Raw genomic sequence first — 20449 nt, 5'->3', positions numbered from 1 at the left:
AAGGAAAAATGGATGGAGCAAAATACAGGGAAATACTGTGAGAGAACCTGCTTCAGTCCGCTAAAAAACTGAAGCTTGGGAGGAAATTCAACTTTCAGCAGGACAATGATCCAAAGCACAAGGCCAAAGCAACACTGGAGTGGCTCAAGAACAAATAGGTGAATGTCCTACAGTGGCCCAGTCAAAGTCCTGATCTCAATCCCATTGAGAATCTGTGGCACTATTTGAAAATTGCGGTCCACAAGCGTTGTCCAACCAACCTGAACAACCTGGAGCAAATCTGCCAAGAAGAATGGGCCAAAATCACTCTGACACTGTGTGCAAAGCTGTTACATACTTACCCCAAAAGACTTAAAGCTGTTATTGCAGCGAAAGGTGGCTCTACCAAATATTAATGTGTGGGGGTTGAATACTTATGCAAGCAAGATATTTCAGTTTTTTTATTTTTCTTAAAAATATTTCCCAACATAAAACCAATGTCACCTTACAATAATTGAGTTTGTGTTTCAGTGTTTTAAAATAAAATATCAAACAGAATGAAATTTCAATGTACCATTTGTAATTCAGTAATATGAGAGAATTGGTCAGGGGTCTGAATACTTTTGCAAGGCACTGTATGTGTGTGTGTGTGTATATATATATATATATATATATATATATATATATATATATATATATCTATCCTCTTGAGAGCTAATATATTGCAAATATATAAAAACAAGTTTTTATCTTTTTAATATTTCAAATATGTAAAAAGATTAACAGATTTTACAAAATAGAACCAAAACAAGTTCTTGGAGTTGCAGTATAAAGAAGTGAACCTTCTTTGCTGATCAATAATTTGCATTGTCTCTGCATGTTAATAAGTAAATGTAATACAGGATCTGGAGAGAGAGAAAGAAAAGACTTGAAGTGTTTTGTTTACAACTTTACATTGGAGGGCTACAGAGTTCCAGTCTACGAGACCACTGGTGAGCATTTTCCACTTTCAAACCTTCCAGCTGACACTTTATTCTGGTCAGGGTTGGCCATTTTTTTGATTGAAAAAAAAAAAAAGAATAAAAAGGGATTTATTTGATATAAATTATGGAAACATTTTAGGGGTAGGGGTACCTAATGTTCTTAGGGTGTTGCAAATAGTAATTTGTGAATAGTTACTGTACATAGCACGTCACGGAGCTCATAGCAAAACAAATAATGTGATATCTTGTAACAACTGTAAGTCACCCTGGATAAGGGCGTCTGCAAATAAATAAATAAATACATAAATAAATAAATAAATAAATAATAATAATAATAATAATAATAATAATAATAATAATAATAATAATAATAATAATAATAATAATAATAATAATTAGCCCCCTCCCCCATTAGATAAGGTTTCTTACCTTGGTAGTGTTTTCTGCAAGCTGCTTTACAGATCCATTTTCATTTGTTCAAATATTTTTTTAACTAAACACTTCAATGTGAAGCGATGTTTTGGAATTTTGTCGGCTGCCTGACTGGTTTTGCCGTTTCCAGTCATTTCTGATTTTAACCTCGTTCACTTGATGCAGCACCAATCATTACATTTTTTTTGGATTTCATTTTGGAACACATACAAATTCCAGTTTCAAACTTCTCATGTGCTACCGGTACTTCAGGGACTCTTGCAGACAGGTCCAGTATTTTCATAAGTTTTGATCTGTAACGCAATTAAGTAGGACCTGTAAATTGACAAAATGATTAAATAAATACATATATTTTAAGCAGAATGAACATATTGATTGTATAATGATGATATAATGCGGGGGCCCATGTGCAACATCTCCATCAATTTAAAAGTCTAATTACACGCAAATACATACATACGTATATATATATATATATACATACATACATACATACATACATACGTATTTATATATACATACATACATACATACATACGTATTTATATATATATACATACATACATACATACGTATTTATATATATATATAATTATATAGACACACACACACCTCTGCATTGTTTCAAATCTCAAGTTGCTCTTGTAAAGCTAATGTATTCCATTGTGATTTTATATTTTTTGTGTTTTGTTTAATAAATTGCGAATGGATTTTTTTTTTAAACAGTAATGAAACGGTGGCGTGTTGTTGTCTTTATTTGTGTTGTCTATTCATAAATAATTAGATCAATTAAAGCAATTAAGACCTGAAGTTGTAATGAAAACCAAAAACGCTTCAGCCATCGAATACTGGATTTGACCAACCTTGTCATATAGATTAATTTTTTTCTGTATAAAAACAATTTGTTCACTTCACTGTTTATTTTTCGCTGGCACATCAGGTCTTTCTTTTAGCTTCTTCCCTTTTTAGTTTTTTCAGGAGACTCTTGTGTTTTTTTCCGGGTGCACTGGTTGGCACTTACAGTACAAGCAGTTCTTGGTTAAACATTTGTTTTCAGAAACGAAAACTTAAACTTTTAAAATATCTTTTTAAACTATCATAAAATATCATATTTAAAGAACATGTATTTTAGCACAGTAGTTCTCAACCCAGGTCTTGGAGAGCCGGAGGGGGGGTGGGGGGGTGGGGGGTGGGGGGGTGGGGGGGTGGGGGGGGGTATCTCCTGGTTTTTGTTCTAAACCCCCCCCCCCCCCCCCCCCCCCCCCCTTAATTGACTCAATGATTGTGGCTTAATTGGTCAGAATTCCCGTGTGGTTGTTTCAGCAGCAGGTATTTATTTAGCAATTGCTGATTAAGAGATAACTACAAAACAAGAAGAAGAAGAAGCTGCTGCAGAATTGAATGAGGCTCTCCAGGACAGGGTGGAGACACACTGTATTAGATAGGATAGGGGGGCTCTCCAGGACAGGGTGGAGACACACTGTATTAGATAGGATAGGGGGGCTCTCCAGGACAGGGTGGAGACACACTGTATTAGATAGGATGGGGGGGCTCTCCAGGACAGGGTGGAGACACACTGTATTAGATAGGATAGGGGGGCTCTCCAGGACAGGGTGGAGACACACTGTATTAGATAGGATGGGGGGGCTCTCCAGGACAGGGTGGAGACACACTGTATTAGATAGGATAGGGGGGCTCTCCAGGACAGGGTGGAGACACACTGTATTAGATAGGATAGGGGGGCTCTCCAGGACAGGGTGGAGACACACTGTATTAGATAGGATAGGGGGGCTCTCCAGGACAGGGTGGAGACACACTGTATTAGATAGGATAGGGGGGCTCTCCAGGACAGGGTGGAGACACACTGTATTAGATAGGATAGGGGGGCTCTCCAGGACAGGGTGGAGACACACTGTATTAGATAGGATAGGGGGGGGCTCTAACAGAATCAGGTTGGAGTCACTGTATTAGGTAGGATGGGGGGGGGCTCCCCAGGACAGGGTGGAGACACACTGTATTAGATAGGATAGGGGGGCTCTCCAGAATCAGGGTTGTAGACATTCAGTATGTTTACACGACAAAGCGTTTTCGGAAAACTAATGTTTTCGGAAAAAAAGAATCAGAAAACGGATTTTCTTAAAACGTCACTTTTCTGTGTTTACATGATTAATGATAGAAGATCTAATTAAAATGTAACTGTATACATGGATTTAAGTTTTCGGAAAATGCAGGATATTTTTGCATGCAAAGTACTGTAGTAGCCAAAGTACTATTTGAAGAGCGGACATTTCAGCGATAGAACGGAGACCAATCCAATATAGTGCTTTATCAAAGTGTCAGGTCTTAAATTCAAAGATTACTATCCTATACCTCTATTCAGATTCCTCACAATGTGCAATCAGCCTTTCCAACAGCTCACCCAGTTCTATATTACCAGTTTCTTTTGCAGACATGATTTTAAATTATCACGTCATTTTAAAGCTGGAAAACATTTGCTGCTTCAGTATGGGCTATTAACAAATACATACAGACTTTAACAAATGTATTACTTTATCCCTAACCAGACAGATGGATGCATGCAGACTGACTACAGAGTATTATTATCTTCTCTGTTTTCTAAAACCACGTGCAGGAATGAAGGTCAAAGTTTGCACATGTGCAGTACGCTATCGGAATAAGTTTTCCGAAAAGTGTGTTCACATGATCTACATTTTGTTAGTTTTCTGAATTTAATCGGAAATTTCTAGGTGCTGTTTTCTGAAAACTTACTTTTGGAAGATTCCGATACATTTTCCGAAAACTGTGTTTACATGACTTTTGATATCGGAATTAGTTTTCCGAAAAATATCGGAATTCTTATGCTCATGTAAACGCTTTGGTTGTATTAGCCCCTTAGGGACCCAGGTATTTTGCCTGTTATATTTTTACTATTGTTAGAGTTGTGGCTAGAATTCTTTAACTATCCCCAAATACAAAAAAAATCTTTATCTAATTTATTAGAAAACAGGTCTTTGTAGCTTCGATATCGTTGTTTCTCTTATTTTGTGTAAAAATGTTTGTTTACTGCACTGAGGTAGGGCTGTCTTCAGTGCAGCAGCAACACTCCTAAACACTGGCATTCAAGACTATCTCCTAATGTGGGCATCTACCGTAAATACACAAGTAAGACCTCGTTTTAAACCTCAGAATCTCCTCTTTCCAATGACGTATGGCATATAAACAGTAATGAAACGGTGGCGTGTTGTTGTCTTTATTTGTGGTGTCCTTGTCTACTCTTAAAAACCTATTCATAAATAATTAGATCAATTAAAGCAATTAAGACCTGAAGTTGTAATGAAAACCAAAAACGCTTTGGCCATCGAATACTGGATTTGACCAACCTTGTCATATAGATACATTTTTTTCTGTATAAAAACAATTTGTTCACTTCACTATTTATTTTTCGCTGGCACATCAGGTCTTTCTTTTAGCTTCTTCCCTTTTTAGTTTTTTCAGGAGACTCTTGTGCTTTTTTTCCGGGTGCACTGGTTGGCACTTACAGTACAAGCAGTTCTTGGTTAAACATTTGTTTTCAGAAACGAAAACTTAAACTTTTAAAATATCTTTTTAAACTATCATAAAATATCAGGACAGGGTGGATACATTTTCCGAAAACTGTGTTTACATGACTTTTGATATCGGAATTAGTTTTCCGAAAAATATCTGAATTCTTATGCTCATGTAAACGCTTTGGTTGTATTAGCCCCTTAGGGACCCAGGTATTTTGCCTGTTATATTTTTACTATTGTTAGATTTGTGGCTAGAATTCTTTAACTATCCCCAAATACAAAAAAAATCTTTATCTAATTTATCAGAAAACAGGTCTTTGTAGCTTCGATATCGTTGTTTCTCTTATTTTGTGTAAAAATGTTTGTTTACTGCACTGAGGTAGGGCTGTCTTCAGTGCAGCAGCAACACTCCTAAACACTGGCATTCAAGACTATCTCCTAATGTGGGCATCTACCGTAAATACACAAGTAAGACCTCGTTTTAAACCTCAGAATCTCCTCTTTCCAATGACGTATGGCATATAAACAGTAATGAAACGGTGGCGTGTTGTTGTCTTTATTTGTGGTGTCCTTGTCTACTCTTAAAAACCTATTCATAAATAATTAGATCAATTAAAGCAATTAAGACCTAAAGTTGTAATGAAAACCAAAAACGCTTCGGCCATCGAATACTGGATTTGACCAACCTTGTCATATAGATTAATTTTTTTCTGTATAAAAACAATTTGTTCACTTCACTATTTTTTTTTCGCTGGCACATCAGGTCTTACTTTTAGCTTCTTCTCTTTTTAGTTTTTTCAGGAGACTCATGTGTTTTACAATTGGTACGTAGACAATTACAATATACAGTGCCTATAGAAAGCCTACATCCCCTTTCAAAATGTTCAACTTTTGTTGCCTTATAGCCTGGAATTAAAATGCATTAAAATACTTTTTTTTCATTGATCTACACATCCTACCCCACAACTTCCAAGTGAAAAAAATATTCTAGAAATGTGTAGAAAATTAATTAAAAATAAAAACTGATATAGCTTGGTTGGGTAAGTGTCCCCCTTGTAATAGCAATCCTAGATTAGCTCAGGTGTAACCAATTGCCTTCAAAATCACACACCAAGTTAAGTGGCCTCCACATGTGTTAAATTGTAGTGATTCACATCATTTCAGGATAAATTCAGCAGTTCCTGTAGGTTCCCTCTGCTGGGTAGAGAATTTCAAAGCAAAGACTCAACCATGAGCACCAAGGCGCTTTCAAAAGAACTCCGGGACAAAGTTGTTGAAAGACACAGATCAGGGGATGGGTATAAAAAAAATACCAAAGGCCTTGAATATCCCTTGGAGCACGGTCAAGACGATTAAGAAGTGGAAGGTGTATGACACCACCAAGACCCTGCCTAGATCAGGCCGTCCCTCCAAACTGGATGACCAAGCAAGAAGGAGACTACCAGAGACTACCAGAGAGGCTACCAAGAGGTCAATGGCAACATTGCAAGAGCTACAGACTTTTATGGACACGACTGGTCAAAGTGTGCATGTGACAACAATATCCCAAGCACTCCACACATCTGGCCTGTATTTTACTCAAGAAAGACCACCTTGAATCCTGTTTGAAGTATGCAAAAAACGCACAGGAGATTCTGTAGCCATGTGGCAAAAATTTTGTGGTCTGACGAAACTAAGATTGAAGTTTTTGGCCTAAATTCAAAGCGTTATTTTTGGCACAAACCCAACACAGCGCATCACCCAAAGAACACCATCCCTACTGTGAAGCATGGTGGAGGCAACATCATGTTATGGGGATGTTTCTCATCGGCAGGGACTGGGGCACTTGCCAGGATAGAAGGGAAAATGAATGGAGCAAAGTACAGAGAAGTCCTTGAGGAAAACCTGCTGCCCTCTGCAAGAAAGCTGAAACTGGGACGGAAGTTCACCTTTCAGCATGACAACGACCCAAAGCACTCAGCCAGAGCTACACTGGAGTGGCTAAGGAACCAAAAGGTAAATGTCATCGAGTGGCCCAGTCAGAGACCAGACCTAAATCCAATCGAAAATTTGTGGCATTACTTGAAGATTGCTGTCCATCAACGCTCCCCAAGAAACATGACAGAGCTTGAACAGTTTTGTAAAGAAGAATGGTCAAATATTGCCAAATCTAAGTGTGCAAAGTTGGTAGAGACCTATCCCAACAGACTCACAGCTGTAATTGCTGCCAAAGGTGCTTCCATGAAGTATTAACTCAGGGCGGTGGAGACTTATCCAATTATGATCTTTCAGTTTTGTATTTATAATATATAATCTTTTTCTCAATAAAAACTTTTTTCCCCTTAACAGTGTAGAGTAACATGTGTAGATAAGTGGAAAAAAATCCTCATTTAAATGCTTGAAACTTTGAGGCACTGACACAACAAAATGTGAAAAAATTTCAAGGGGGTGTCGACTTTCTATAGGCACCGTATATATATATATATATATATATATATATATATATATATATATATATATATATATATATATATATATCCTCTTGAGAGCTAATATATTGCAAATATATAAAAACAAATATGTAAAAAGATTAACAGATTTTACAAAATAGAACCAAAACAAGTTCTTGGAAATACTGTTTAGCCGAATAGAAAGAGGAAATTAAATTATCACTTCCTTAGAGAGAAGAAGGAGAGGGGGGAGGAGGAGGAGGGAGGGGGGATGCAGGGCCATGCAGCGTGGGTGGGACACGTTTGCGGGGGGGGGGGGGGGGTTAATGAGTGGATTGTTTTTTGTCTAAAGGTGGATTTTAAAGAAGGGTTGTCGAAATATGATTGGGTGAAAGTGGCTAGAATGAAGGTTGGGGGATGTTTATGTTGCTGTATAAAGAAGTGAACCTTCTTTGCTGATTAATAATTTGCATTGTCTCTGCATGTTAAGAAGTAAATGTAATACAGGATCCGGAGAGAGAGAAAGAAAGGACTTGAAGTGTTTTGTTTACAACTTTACATTGGAGGGCTACAGAGTTCCAGTCTACGAGACCACTGGTGAGCATTTTCCACTTTCAAACCTTCCAGCTGACACTTTATTCTGGTCAGGGTTGGCCATTTTTTTGATTGAAAAAAAAAAAAAAGAATAAAAAGGGATTTATTTGATATAAATTATGGAAACATTTTAGGGGTAGGGGTACCTAATGTTCTTAGGGTGTTGCAAATAGTAATTTGTGAATAGTTACTGTACATAGCACGTCACGGAGCTCATAGCAAAACAAATAATGTGATATCTTGTAACAACTGTAAGTCACCCTGGATAAGGGCGTCTGCTAATAAATAAATAAATAAATAAATAAATAAATAAATAAATAATAATAATTAGCCCCGTCCCCCATTAGATAAGGTTTCTTACCTTGGTAGTGTTTTCTGCAAGCTGCTTTACAGATCCATTTTCATTTGTTCAAATATTTTTTTAACTAAACACTTAAAAGTCTAATTACACGCATATACATACATACATACATACATACATACGTATTTATATATATATATATATATATATATATATATATATATATATATATATATATATACAGTGGCGACGCATAGGGGGGGCACGCCTGGTCACGTGCCCCCCCAGATTTCTGCGGGCAGTGGCTTAACCACTGTGTTAGGATCGTTCACACTTAAACATGTGTAAGAAATTGAAATATTGTTATATTTTTCGCTTCCCATTATAGTCTACCTGTGTGTACACACAGGCTGTGTGTACACACAGGACGCAGAGCGGACGCAGCACGGGCAGCGCTGATTTTTCTTTTCGTTCACGGAGCGAACTTTTTATTTACCGCGTTGCTATCAACCAATGAGAATACATAAGCAAGCTGCACTCGCTCAACCCCAAACACAGATGCATGAAACATATAGGCTATGATTACTGTATATGCTATGTAGCCTAGCTACTACACACATAGATGTGGTAGAGGACATCTACTATGTAATGAGTAGCCTATGTATTTACATAGAATGCACTCGCCTCATGACATATCTTATTGCCAGCTGACCTCTCCAGCAGCCAGCCTACTAATAGAATGATCATTTTTCACGGATTGTGCAGCCAGCTTCATCAAGGGACGGTAACCAAGTCCATCCAGGTCTTGGAGATGGAGTGGTAAATGCACAACCTATTATTAATTGAATAACTAAAGAAATAAATTAGAATGAAAACAGTTCTGGACGCTGCTGAGAGAAAACCGGCAAAACTGTTTCAATTCCTGAGTTCGGTTACCTACTTGTTTTCATTCTGATTATTTGTTTAGGCTACAGCGTGTCCGTCAGCTCAACTAGCGAATGTCAGTGCAGTGTGATACCAAAAAAAAAAAATGAGTGGTTGGATTTGCTGTCAATCAACCCAAGTTTTTTGTTGGATCAGCTGTTTGTACATTTTTTTTTTGTTTTTAATAAAGGCGCTGTAGTTATACAATGTAGTTAATGCAACTGTGTGCACAAGTCCCTCCTCCCCCCGAACCTCCAGAAGATTAGGTACGACGGCAGTCCTGCGTCAGTCAAAGAGTAATTACATTAGTCAGGATTTGTGAAATTAAATAAAATGGTTTGCTTTGCTTTGAACACCAAATGTGAAATGAACAACCATAAGTACGAATGAAATTATATATAATTATTTTTATTTATTATCATAATGTGAAATTGAAATCTGATGCGCATGTTAAAAGTTCAAGTCCTTTGCTTTGTATTTCCTTTTTTTGTTTTTAATCGGAAGTGTTCTAAACTGAACCTTTTTTTTTTTTTGCACAACAGTGTATTTGGTTATTGGATCTTCTGTTAAAAAAAAAAAAAAAGTTCTTTATTTTTCGAAAATAAAACGTCAATGCACTAATAAGAAATCAGGTTGCCAATTTCACCACTGTGACTATTCACCTTAAAAAAGTTACCATTGCCACCCTCTCCCGAAAAAAATCCTGGCTACGCCACTGTTGTCAGGGTTTATTATTTAAAAATGCGCAGTTTATTTCAAACTTTCAAAACATAATAACATAACAAAGAGTGTCTAAGACCCTTCACCGTTATATTTGTTCTCGTGTGAGACACTCACTTTTTCAGTCAGCGAAAATATGTGCTAAAACGGAGTGAATTTGAGCCCTGTTAAAATGGCAAAAAGACAGCTACGTTTGGAGTTTTTCTACAACAAAAAAGCTAAACCTCCAACGCCAGAGACATCAACAGAAACCGAACCTGACTCTTCTGTAGTTCAGAATGTTACGAACAGCACAAGAGTGTGACGATACTTCCATTTCAAACGCTGAGGTTAGTGCAGGTGTAGCTGTCTGTCGATAAGAGACTCTTGCCTGTTAAGTGTTGTTTGCAGCTCTCTTGTGACAATCTGGCGTAGAACTGTTTGTGATGATAATGTGGTAATGTTAGAAAGCTAGCTTAATGTTTACATAAAAATGGTTAAAATCGGGCATCGGGTTTGAGCACGTTTTTTTTTTTTTTTTTTGGGGGGGGGGGGGCTGTGCCCCACCAGTTTTTCAAGCCATGAGTCGCCAATGTATATATATATATATAATTATATAGACACACACACACCTCTGCATTGTTTCAAATCTCAAGTTGCTCTTGTAAAGCTAATTTATTCCATTGTGATTTTATATTTTTTGTGTTTTGTTTAATAAATTGCAAATGGATTTTTTTTTTAAACAGTAATGAAACGGTGGCGTGTTGTTGTCTTTATTTGTGTTGTCTATTCATAAATAATTAGATCAATTAAAGCAATTAAGACCTAAAGTTGTAATGAAAACCAAAATCGCTTCGGCCATCGAATACTGGATTTGACCAACCTTGTCATATAGATTAATTTTTTTCTGTATAAAAACAATTTGTTCACTTCACTATTTATTTTTCGCTGGCACATCAGGTCTTACTTTTAGCTTCTTCCCTTTTTAGTTTTTTCAGGAGACTCATGTGTTTTACAATTGGCACGTAGGCAATTACAATATACAGTGTCTATAGAAAGTCTACATCCCCTTTCAAAATGTTCAACTTTTGTTGCCTTATAGCCTGGAATTAAAATGCATTAAAATACTTTTTTTTCATTGATCTACACATCCTACCCCACAACTTCCAAGTGAAAAATATATTCTAGAAATTTGTAGAAAATTAATTAAAAATAAAAACTGATATAGCTTGGTTGGGTAAGTGTCCCCCTTGTAATAGCAATCCTAGATTAGCTCAGGTGTAACCAATTGCCTTCAAAATCACACACCAAGTTAAGTGGCCTCCACATGTGTTAAATTGTAGTGATTCACATCATTTCAGGATAAATTCAGCAGTTCCTGTAGGTTCCCTCTGCTGGGTAGTGAATTTCAAAGCAAAGACTCAACCATGAGCACCAAGGCGCTTTCAAAAGAACTCCGGGACAAAGTTGTTGAAAGACACAGATCAGGGGATGGGTATAAAAAAAAATATCAAAGGCCTTGAATATCCCTTGGAGCACGGTCAAGACGATTAAGAAGTGGAAGGTGTATGACACCACCAAGACCCTGCCTAGATCAGGCCGTCCCTCCAAACTGGATGACCAAGCAAGAAGGAGACTACCAGAGACTACCAGAGAGGCTACCATACTGGTCAGAGAGGCTACCAAGAGGTCAATGGCAACATTGCAAGAGCTACAGACTTTTATGGCCACGACTGGTCAAAGTGTGCATGTGACAACAATATCCCAAGCACTCCACACATCTGGCCTGTATTTTACTCAAGAAAGACCACCTTGAATCCTGTTTGAAGTATGCAAAAAACGCACAGGAGATTCTGTAGCCATGTGGCAAAAATTTTGTGGTCTGACGAAACTAAGATTGAACTTTTTGGCCTAAATTCAAAGCGTTATTTTTGGCACAAACCCAACACAGCGCATCACCCAAAGAACACCATCCCTACTGTGAAGCATGGTGGTGGCAACATCATGTTATGGGGATGTTTCTCATCGGCAGGGACTGGGGCATTTGTCAGGATAGAAGGGAAAATGAATGGAGCAGAGTACAGTGAAGTCCTTGAGGAAAACCTGCTGCCCTCTGCAAGAAAGCTGAAACTGGGACGGAAGTTCACCTTTCAGCATGACAACGACCCAAAGCACACAGCCAGAGCTACACTGGAGTGGCTAAGGAACCAAAAGGTAAATGTCATTGAGTGGCCCAGTCAGAGACCAGACCTAAATCCAATCGAAAATTTGTGGCATTACTTGAAGATTGCTGTCCATCAACGCTCCCCAAGAAACATGACAGAGCTTGAACAGTTTTGTAAAGAAGAATGGTCAAATATTGCCAAATCTAAGTGTGCAAAGTTGGTAGAGACCTATCCCAACAGACTCACAGCTGTAATTGCTGCCAAAGGTGCTTCCATGAAGTATTAACTCAGGGCGGTGGAGACTTATCCAATTATGATCTTTCAGTTTTGTATTTATAATATATAATCTTTTTCTCAATAAAAACTTTTTTCCCCTTAACAGTGTAGAGTAACGTGTGTAGATAAGTGGAAAAAAATCGTCATTTAAATGCTTGAAACTCTGAGGCACTGACACAACAAAATGTGAAAAAATTTCAAGGGGGTGTCGACTTTCTATAGGCACCGTATATATATATATATATATATATATATATATATATATATATATATATATATATATATATACATCGTCTTGAGAGCTAATATATTGCAAATATGTAAAAAGATTAACAGATTTTACAAAATAGAACCAAAACAAGTTCTTGGAAATACTGTTTAGCCGAATAGAAAGAGGAAATTAAATTATCACTTCCTTAGAGAGAAGAAGGAGAGGGGGGGGAGGAGGAGGAGGGAGGGGGGATGCAGGGCCATGCAGCGTGGGTGGGACACGTTTGCGGGGGGGGGGGGTTAATGAGTGGATTGTTTTTTGTCTAAAGGTGGATTTTAAAGAAGGGTTGTCGAAATATGATTGGGTGAAAGTGGCTAGAATGAAGGTTGGGGGATGTTTATGTTGCTGTATAAAGAAGTGAACCTTCTTTGCTGATTAATAATTTCCATTGTCTCTGCATGTTAAGAAGTAAATGTAATACAGGATCCGGAGAGAGAGAAAGAAAAGACTTGAAGTGTTTTGTTTACAACTTTACATTGGAGGGCTACAGAGTTCCAGTCTACGAGACCACTGGTGAGCATTTTCCACTTTCAAACCTTCCAGCTGACACTTTATTCTGGTCAGGGTTGGCCATTTTTTTGATTGAAAAAAAAAAAAAAGAATAAAAAGGGATTTATTTGATATAAATTATGGAAACATTTTAGGGGTAGGGGTACCTAATGTTCTTAGGGTGTTGCAAATAGTAATTTGTGAATAGTTACTGTACATAGCACGTCACGGAGCTCATAGCAAAACAAATAATGTGATATCTTGTAACAACTGTAAGTCACCCTGGATAAGGGCGTCTGCTAATAAATAAATAAATAAATAAATAAATAAATAAATAAATAAATAATAATAATTAGCCCCGTCCCCCATTAGATAAGGTTTCTTACCTTGGTAGTGTTTTCTGCAAGCTGCTTTACAGATCCATTTTCATTTGTTCAAATATTTTTTTAACTAAACACTTAAAAGTCTAATTACACGCATATACATACATACATACATACATACGTATTTATATATATATATATATATATATATACAGTGGCGACGCATAGGGGGGGCACGCCTGGTCACGTGCCCCCCCAGATTTCTGCGGGCAGTGGCTTAACCACTGTGTTAGGATCGTTCACACTTAAACATGTGTAAGAAATTGAAATATTGTTATATTTTTCGCTTCCCATTATAGTCTACCTGTGTGTACACACAGGACGCAGAGCGGACGCAGCACGGGCAGCGCTGATTTTTCTTTTCGTTCACGGAGCGAACTTTTTATTTACCGCGTTGCTATCAACCAATGAGAATACATAAGCAAGCTGCACTCGCTCAACCCCAAACACAGATGCATGAAACATATAGGCTATGATTACTGTATATGCTATGTAGCCTAGCTACTACACACATAGATGTGGTAGAGGACATCTACTATGTAATGAGTAGCCTATGTATTTACATAGAATGCACTCGCCTCATGACATATCTTATTGCCAGCTGACCTCTCCAGCAGCCAGCCTACTAATAGAATGATCATTTTTCACGGATTGTGCAGCCAGCTTCATCAAGGGACGGTAACCAAGTCCATCCAGGTCTTGGAGATGGAGTGGTAAATGCACAACCTGTTATTAATTGAATAACTAAAGAAATAAATTAGAATGAAAACAGTTCTGGACGCTGCTGAGAGAAAACCGGCAAAACTGTTTCAATTCCTGAGTTCGGTTACCTATTCGTTTTCATTCTGATTATTTGTTTAGGCTACAGCGTGTCCGTCAGCTCAACTTGCGAATGTCAGTGCAGTGTGATACCAAAAAAAAAAAATGAGTGGTTGGATTTGCTGTCAATCAACCCAAGTTTTTTGTTGGATCAGCTGTTTGTACATTTTTTTTTTGTTTTTAATAAAGGCGCTGTAGTTATACAATGTAGTTAATGCAACTGTGTGCACAAGTCCCTCCTCCCCCCGAACCTCCAGAAGATTAGGTACGACGGCAGTCCTGCGTCAGTCAAAGAGTAATTACATTAGTCAGGATTTGTGAAATTAAATAAAATGGTTTGCTTTGCTTTGAACACCAAATGTGAAATGAACAACCATAAGTACGAATGAAATTATATATAATTATTTTTATTTATTATCATAATGTGAAATTGAAATCTGATGCGCATGTTAAAAGTTCAAGTCCTTTGCTTTGTATTTCCTTTTTTTGTTTTTAATCGGAAGTGTTCTAAACTGAACCTTTTTTTTTTTTTGCACAACAGTGTATTTGGTTATTGGATCTTCTGTTAAAAAAAAAAAAAAAAGTTCTTTATTTTTCGAAAATAAAACGTCAATGCACTAATAAGAAATCAGGTTGCCAATTTCACCACTGTGACTATTCACCTTAAAAAAGTTACCATTGCCACCCTCTCCCGAAAAAAAATCCTGGCTACGCCACTGTTGTCAGGGTTTATTATTTAAAAATGCGCAGTTTATTTCAAACTTTCAAAACATAATAACATAACAAAGAGTGTCTAAGACCCTTCACCGTTATATTTGTTCTCGTGTGAGACACTCACTTTTTCAGTCAGCGAAAATATGTGCTAAAACGGAGTGAATTTGAGCCCTGTTAAAATGGCAAAAAGACAGCTACGTTTGGAGTTTTTCTACAACAAAAAAGCTAAACCTCCAATGCCAGAGACATCAACAGAAACCGAACCTGACTCTTCTGTAGTTCAGAATGTTACGAACAGCACAAGAGTGTGAAGATACTTCCATTTCAAACGCTGAGGTTAGTGCAGGTGTAGCTGTCTGTCGATAAGAGACTCTTGCCTGTTAAGTGTTGTTTGCAGCTCTCTTGTGACAATCTGGCGTAGAACTGTTTGTGATGATAATGTGGTAATGTTAGAAAGCTAGCTTAATGTTTACATAAAAATGGTTAAAATCGGGCATTAGGTTTGAGCACGTTTTTTTTTTTTTTTTTTTGGGGGGGGGGGGGCTGTGCCCCACCAGTTTTTCAAGCCATGAGTCGCCAATGTATATATATATATATAATTATATAGACACACACACACACCTCTGCATTGTTTCAAATCTCAAGTTGCTCTTGTAAAGCTAATTTATTCCATTGTGATTTTATATTTTTTGTGTTTTGTTTAATAAATTGCGAATGGATTTTTTTTTTAAACAGTAATGAAACGGTGGCGTGTTGTTGTCTTTATTTGTGTTGTCTATTCATAAATAATTAGATCAATTAAAGCAATTAAGACCTAAAGTTGTAATGAAAACCAAAATCGCTTCGGCCATCGAATACTGGATTTGACCAACCTTGTCATATAGATTAATTTTTTTCTGTATAAAAACAATTTGTTCACTTCACTATTTATTTTTCGCTGGCACATCAGGTCTTACTTTTAGCTTCTTCCCTTTTTAGTTTTTTCAGGAGACTCATGTGTTTTACAATTGGCACGTAGGCAATTACAATATACAGTGTCTATAGAAAGTCTACATCCCCTTTCAAAATGTTCAACTTTTGTTGCCTTATAGCCTGGAATTAAAATGCATTAAAATACTTTTTTTTCATTGATCTACACATCCTACCCCACAACTTCCAAGTGAAAAATATATTCTAGAAATTTGTAGAAAATTAATTAAAAATAAAAACTGATATAGCTTGGTTGGGTAAGTGTCCCCCTTGTAATAGCAATCCTAGATTAGCTCAGGTGTAACCAATTGCCTTCAAAATCACACACCAAGTTAAGTGGCCTCCACATGTGTTAAATTGTAGTGATTCACATCATTTCAGGATAAATTCAGCAGTTCCTGTAGGTTCCCTCTGCTGGGTAGTGAATTTCAAAGCAAAGACTCAACCATGAGCACCAAGGCGCTTTCAAAAGAACTCCGGGACAAAGTTGTTGAAAGACACAGATCAGGGGATGGGTATAAAAAAAAATATCAAAGGCCTTGAATATCCCTTGGAGCACGGTCAAGACGATTAAGAAGTGGAAGGTGTATGACACCACCAAGACCCTGCCTAGATCAGGCCGTCCCTCCAAACTGGATGACCAAGCAAGAAGGAGACTACCAGAGACTACCAGAGAGGCTACCATACTGGTCAGAGAGGCTACCAAGAGGTCAATGGCAACATTGCAAGAGCTACAGACTTTTATGGCCACGACTGGTCAAAGTGTGCATGTGACAACAATATCCCAAGCACTCCACACATCTGGCCTGTATTTTACTCAAGAAAGACCACCTTGAATCCTGTTTGAAGTATGCAAAAAACGCACAGGAGATTCTGTAGCCATGTGGCAAAAATTTTGTGGTCTGACGAAACTAAGATTGAACTTTTTGGCCTAAATTCAAAGCGTTATTTTTGGCACAAACCCAACACAGCGCATCACCCAAAGAACACCATCCCTACTGTGAAGCATGGTGGTGGCAACATCATGTTATGGGGATGTTTCTCATCGGCAGGGACTGGGGCATTTGTCAGGATAGAAGGGAAAATGAATGGAGCAGAGTACAGTGAAGTCCTTGAGGAAAACCTGCTGCCCTCTGCAAGAAAGCTGAAACTGGGACGGAAGTTCACCTTTCAGCATGACAACGACCCAAAGCACACAGCCAGAGCTACACTGGAGTGGCTAAGGAACCAAAAGGTAAATGTCATTGAGTGGCCCAGTCAGAGACCAGACCTAAATCCAATCGAAAATTTGTGGCATTACTTGAAGATTGCTGTCCATCAACGCTCCCCAAGAAACATGACAGAGCTTGAACAGTTTTGTAAAGAAGAATGGTCAAATATTGCCAAATCTAAGTGTGCAAAGTTGGTAGAGACCTATCCCAACAGACTCACAGCTGTAATTGCTGCCAAAGGTGCTTCCATGAAGTATTAACTCAGGGCGGTGGAGACTTATCCAATTATGATCTTTCAGTTTTGTATTTATAATATATAATCTTTTTCTCAATAAAAACTTTTTTCCCCTTAACAGTGTAGAGTAACGTGTGTAGATAAGTGGAAAAAAATCGTCATTTAAATGCTTGAAACTCTGAGGCACTGACACAACAAAATGTGAAAAAAGTTCAAGGGGGTGTCGACTTTCTATAGGCACCGTATATATATATATATATATATATATATATATATATATATATATATATATATATACATCGTCTTGAGAGCTAATATATTGCAAATATGTAAAAAGATTAACAGATTTTACAAAATAGAACCAAAACAAGTTCTTGGAAATACTGTTTAGCCGAATAGAAAGAGGAAATTAAATTATCACTTCCTTAGAGAGAAGAAGGAGAGGGGGGGGAGGAGGAGGAGGGAGGGGGGATGCAGGGCCATGCAGCGTGGGTGGGACACGTTTGCGGGGGGGGGGGGTTAATGAGTGGATTGTTTTTTGTCTAAAGGTGGATTTTAAAGAAGGGTTGTCGAAATATGATTGGGTGAAAGTGGCTAGAATGAAGGTTGGGGGATGTTTATGTTGCTGTATAAAGAAGTGAACCTTCTTTGCTGATTAATAATTTCCATTGTCTCTGCATGTTAAGAAGTAAATGTAATACAGGATCCGGAGAGAGAGAAAGAAAAGACTTGAAGTGTTTTGTTTACAACTTTACATTGGAGGGCTACAGAGTTCCAGTCTACGAGACCACTGGTGAGCATTTTCCACTTTCAAACCTTCCAGCTGACACTTTATTCTGGTCAGGGTTGGCCATTTTTTTGATTGAAAAAAAAAAAAAAGAATAAAAAGGGATTTATTTGATATAAATTATGGAAACATTTTAGGGGTAGGGGTACCTAATGTTCTTAGGGTGTTGCAAATAGTAATTTGTGAATAGTTACTGTACATAGCACGTCACGGAGCTCATAGCAAAACAAATAATGTGATATCTTGTAACAACTGTAAGTCACCCTGGATAAGGGCGTCTGCTAATAAATAAATAAATAAATAAATAAATAAATAAATAAATAAATAATAATAATTAGCCCCGTCCCCCATTAGATAAGGTTTCTTACCTTGGTAGTGTTTTCTGCAAGCTGCTTTACAGATCCATTTTCATTTGTTCAAATATTTTTTTAACTAAACACTTAAAAGTCTAATTACACGCATATACATACATACATACATACATACGTATTTATATATATATATATATATATATATATACAGTGGCGACGCATAGGGGGGGCACGCCTGGTCACGTGCCCCCCCAGATTTCTGCGGGCAGTGGCTTAACCACTGTGTTAGGATCGTTCACACTTAAACATGTGTAAGAAATTGAAATATTGTTATATTTTTCGCTTCCCATTATAGTCTACCTGTGTGTACACACAGGACGCAGAGCGGACGCAGCACGGGCAGCGCTGATTTTTCTTTTCGTTCACGGAGCGAACTTTTTATTTACCGCGTTGCTATCAACCAATGAGAATACATAAGCAAGCTGCACTCGCTCAACCCCAAACACAGATGCATGAAACATATAGGCTATGATTACTGTATATGCTATGTAGCCTAGCTACTACACACATAGATGTGGTAGAGGACATCTACTATGTAATGAGTAGCCTATGTATTTACATAGAATGCACTCGCCTCATGACATATCTTATTGCCAGCTGACCTCTCCAGCAGCCAGCCTACTAATAGAATGATCATTTTTCACGGATTGTGCAGCCAGCTTCATCAAGGGACGGTAACCAAGTCCATCCAGGTCTTGGAGATGGAGTGGTAAATGCACAACCTGTTATTAATTGAATAACTAAAGAAATAAATTAGAATGAAAACAGTTCTGGACGCTGCTGAGAGAAAACCGGCAAAACTGTTTCAATTCCTGAGTTCGGTTACCTATTCGTTTTCATTCTGATTATTTGTTTAGGCTACAGCGTGTCCGTCAGCTCAACTTGCGAATGTCAGTGCAGTGTGATACCAAAAAAAAAAAATGAGTGGTTGGATTTGCTGTCAATCAACCCAAGTTTTTTGTTGGATCAGCTGTTTGTACATTTTTTTTTTGTTTTTAATAAAGGCGCTGTAGTTATACAATGTAGTTAATGCAACTGTGTGCACAAGTCCCTCCTCCCCCCGAACCTCCAGAAGATTAGGTACGACGGCAGTCCTGCGTCAGTCAAAGAGTAATTACATTAGTCAGGATTTGTGAAATTAAATAAAATGGTTTGCTTTGCTTTGAACACCAAATGTGAAATGAACAACCATAAGTACGAATGAAATTATATATAATTATTTTTATTTATTATCATAATGTGAAATTGAAATCTGATGCGCATGTTAAAAGTTCAAGTCCTTTGCTTTGTATTTCCTTTTTTTGTTTTTAATCGGAAGTGTTCTAAACTGAACCTTTTTTTTTTTTTGCACAACAGTGTATTTGGTTATTGGATCTTCTGTTAAAAAAAAAAAAAAAAGTTCTTTATTTTTCGAAAATAAAACGTCAATGCACTAATAAGAAATCAGGTTGCCAATTTCACCACTGTGACTATTCACCTTAAAAAAGTTACCATTGCCACCCTCTCCCGAAAAAAAATCCTGGCTACGCCACTGTTGTCAGGGTTTATTATTTAAAAATGCGCAGTTTATTTCAAACTTTCAAAACATAATAACATAACAAAGAGTGTCTAAGACCCTTCACCGTTATATTTGTTCTCGTGTGAGACACTCACTTTTTCAGTCAGCGAAAATATGTGCTAAAACGGAGTGAATTTGAGCCCTGTTAAAATGGCAAAAAGACAGCTACGTTTGGAGTTTTTCTACAACAAAAAAGCTAAACCTCCAATGCCAGAGACATCAACAGAAACCGAACCTGACTCTTCTGTAGTTCAGAATGTTACGAACAGCACAAGAGTGTGAAGATACTTCCATTTCAAACGCTGAGGTTAG

At 37.5% G+C, this 20449-nt stretch overlaps 1 long non-coding RNA gene across 1 annotated transcript in view; it reads left to right on the top strand.

Moving 5' to 3' along the window:
- Window positions 1-842: 842 nt before the first annotated feature.
- The window catches only part of LOC117968164 (uncharacterized), a 42356-nt gene continuing 22749 nt past the window's right edge, over window positions 843-20449 (top strand). Inside the window, exons 1-4 of the long non-coding RNA XR_009319887.1 lie at window positions 843-971; window positions 7862-7968; window positions 13008-13114; window positions 18108-18214. This is a non-coding gene — a long non-coding RNA (uncharacterized LOC117968164). The remainder of the gene's footprint in view (window positions 972-7861; window positions 7969-13007; window positions 13115-18107; window positions 18215-20449) is intronic.

This window comes from Acipenser ruthenus, chromosome 48 (assembly GCF_902713425.1).
Source record: "Acipenser ruthenus chromosome 48, fAciRut3.2 maternal haplotype, whole genome shotgun sequence".
Classification (NCBI taxonomy): Eukaryota; Metazoa; Chordata; class Actinopteri; order Acipenseriformes; family Acipenseridae; genus Acipenser; species Acipenser ruthenus.
The sequence above is the reverse complement of the archived record's forward strand: the minus strand, read 5'-3'. Positions and strand labels throughout refer to the sequence as shown.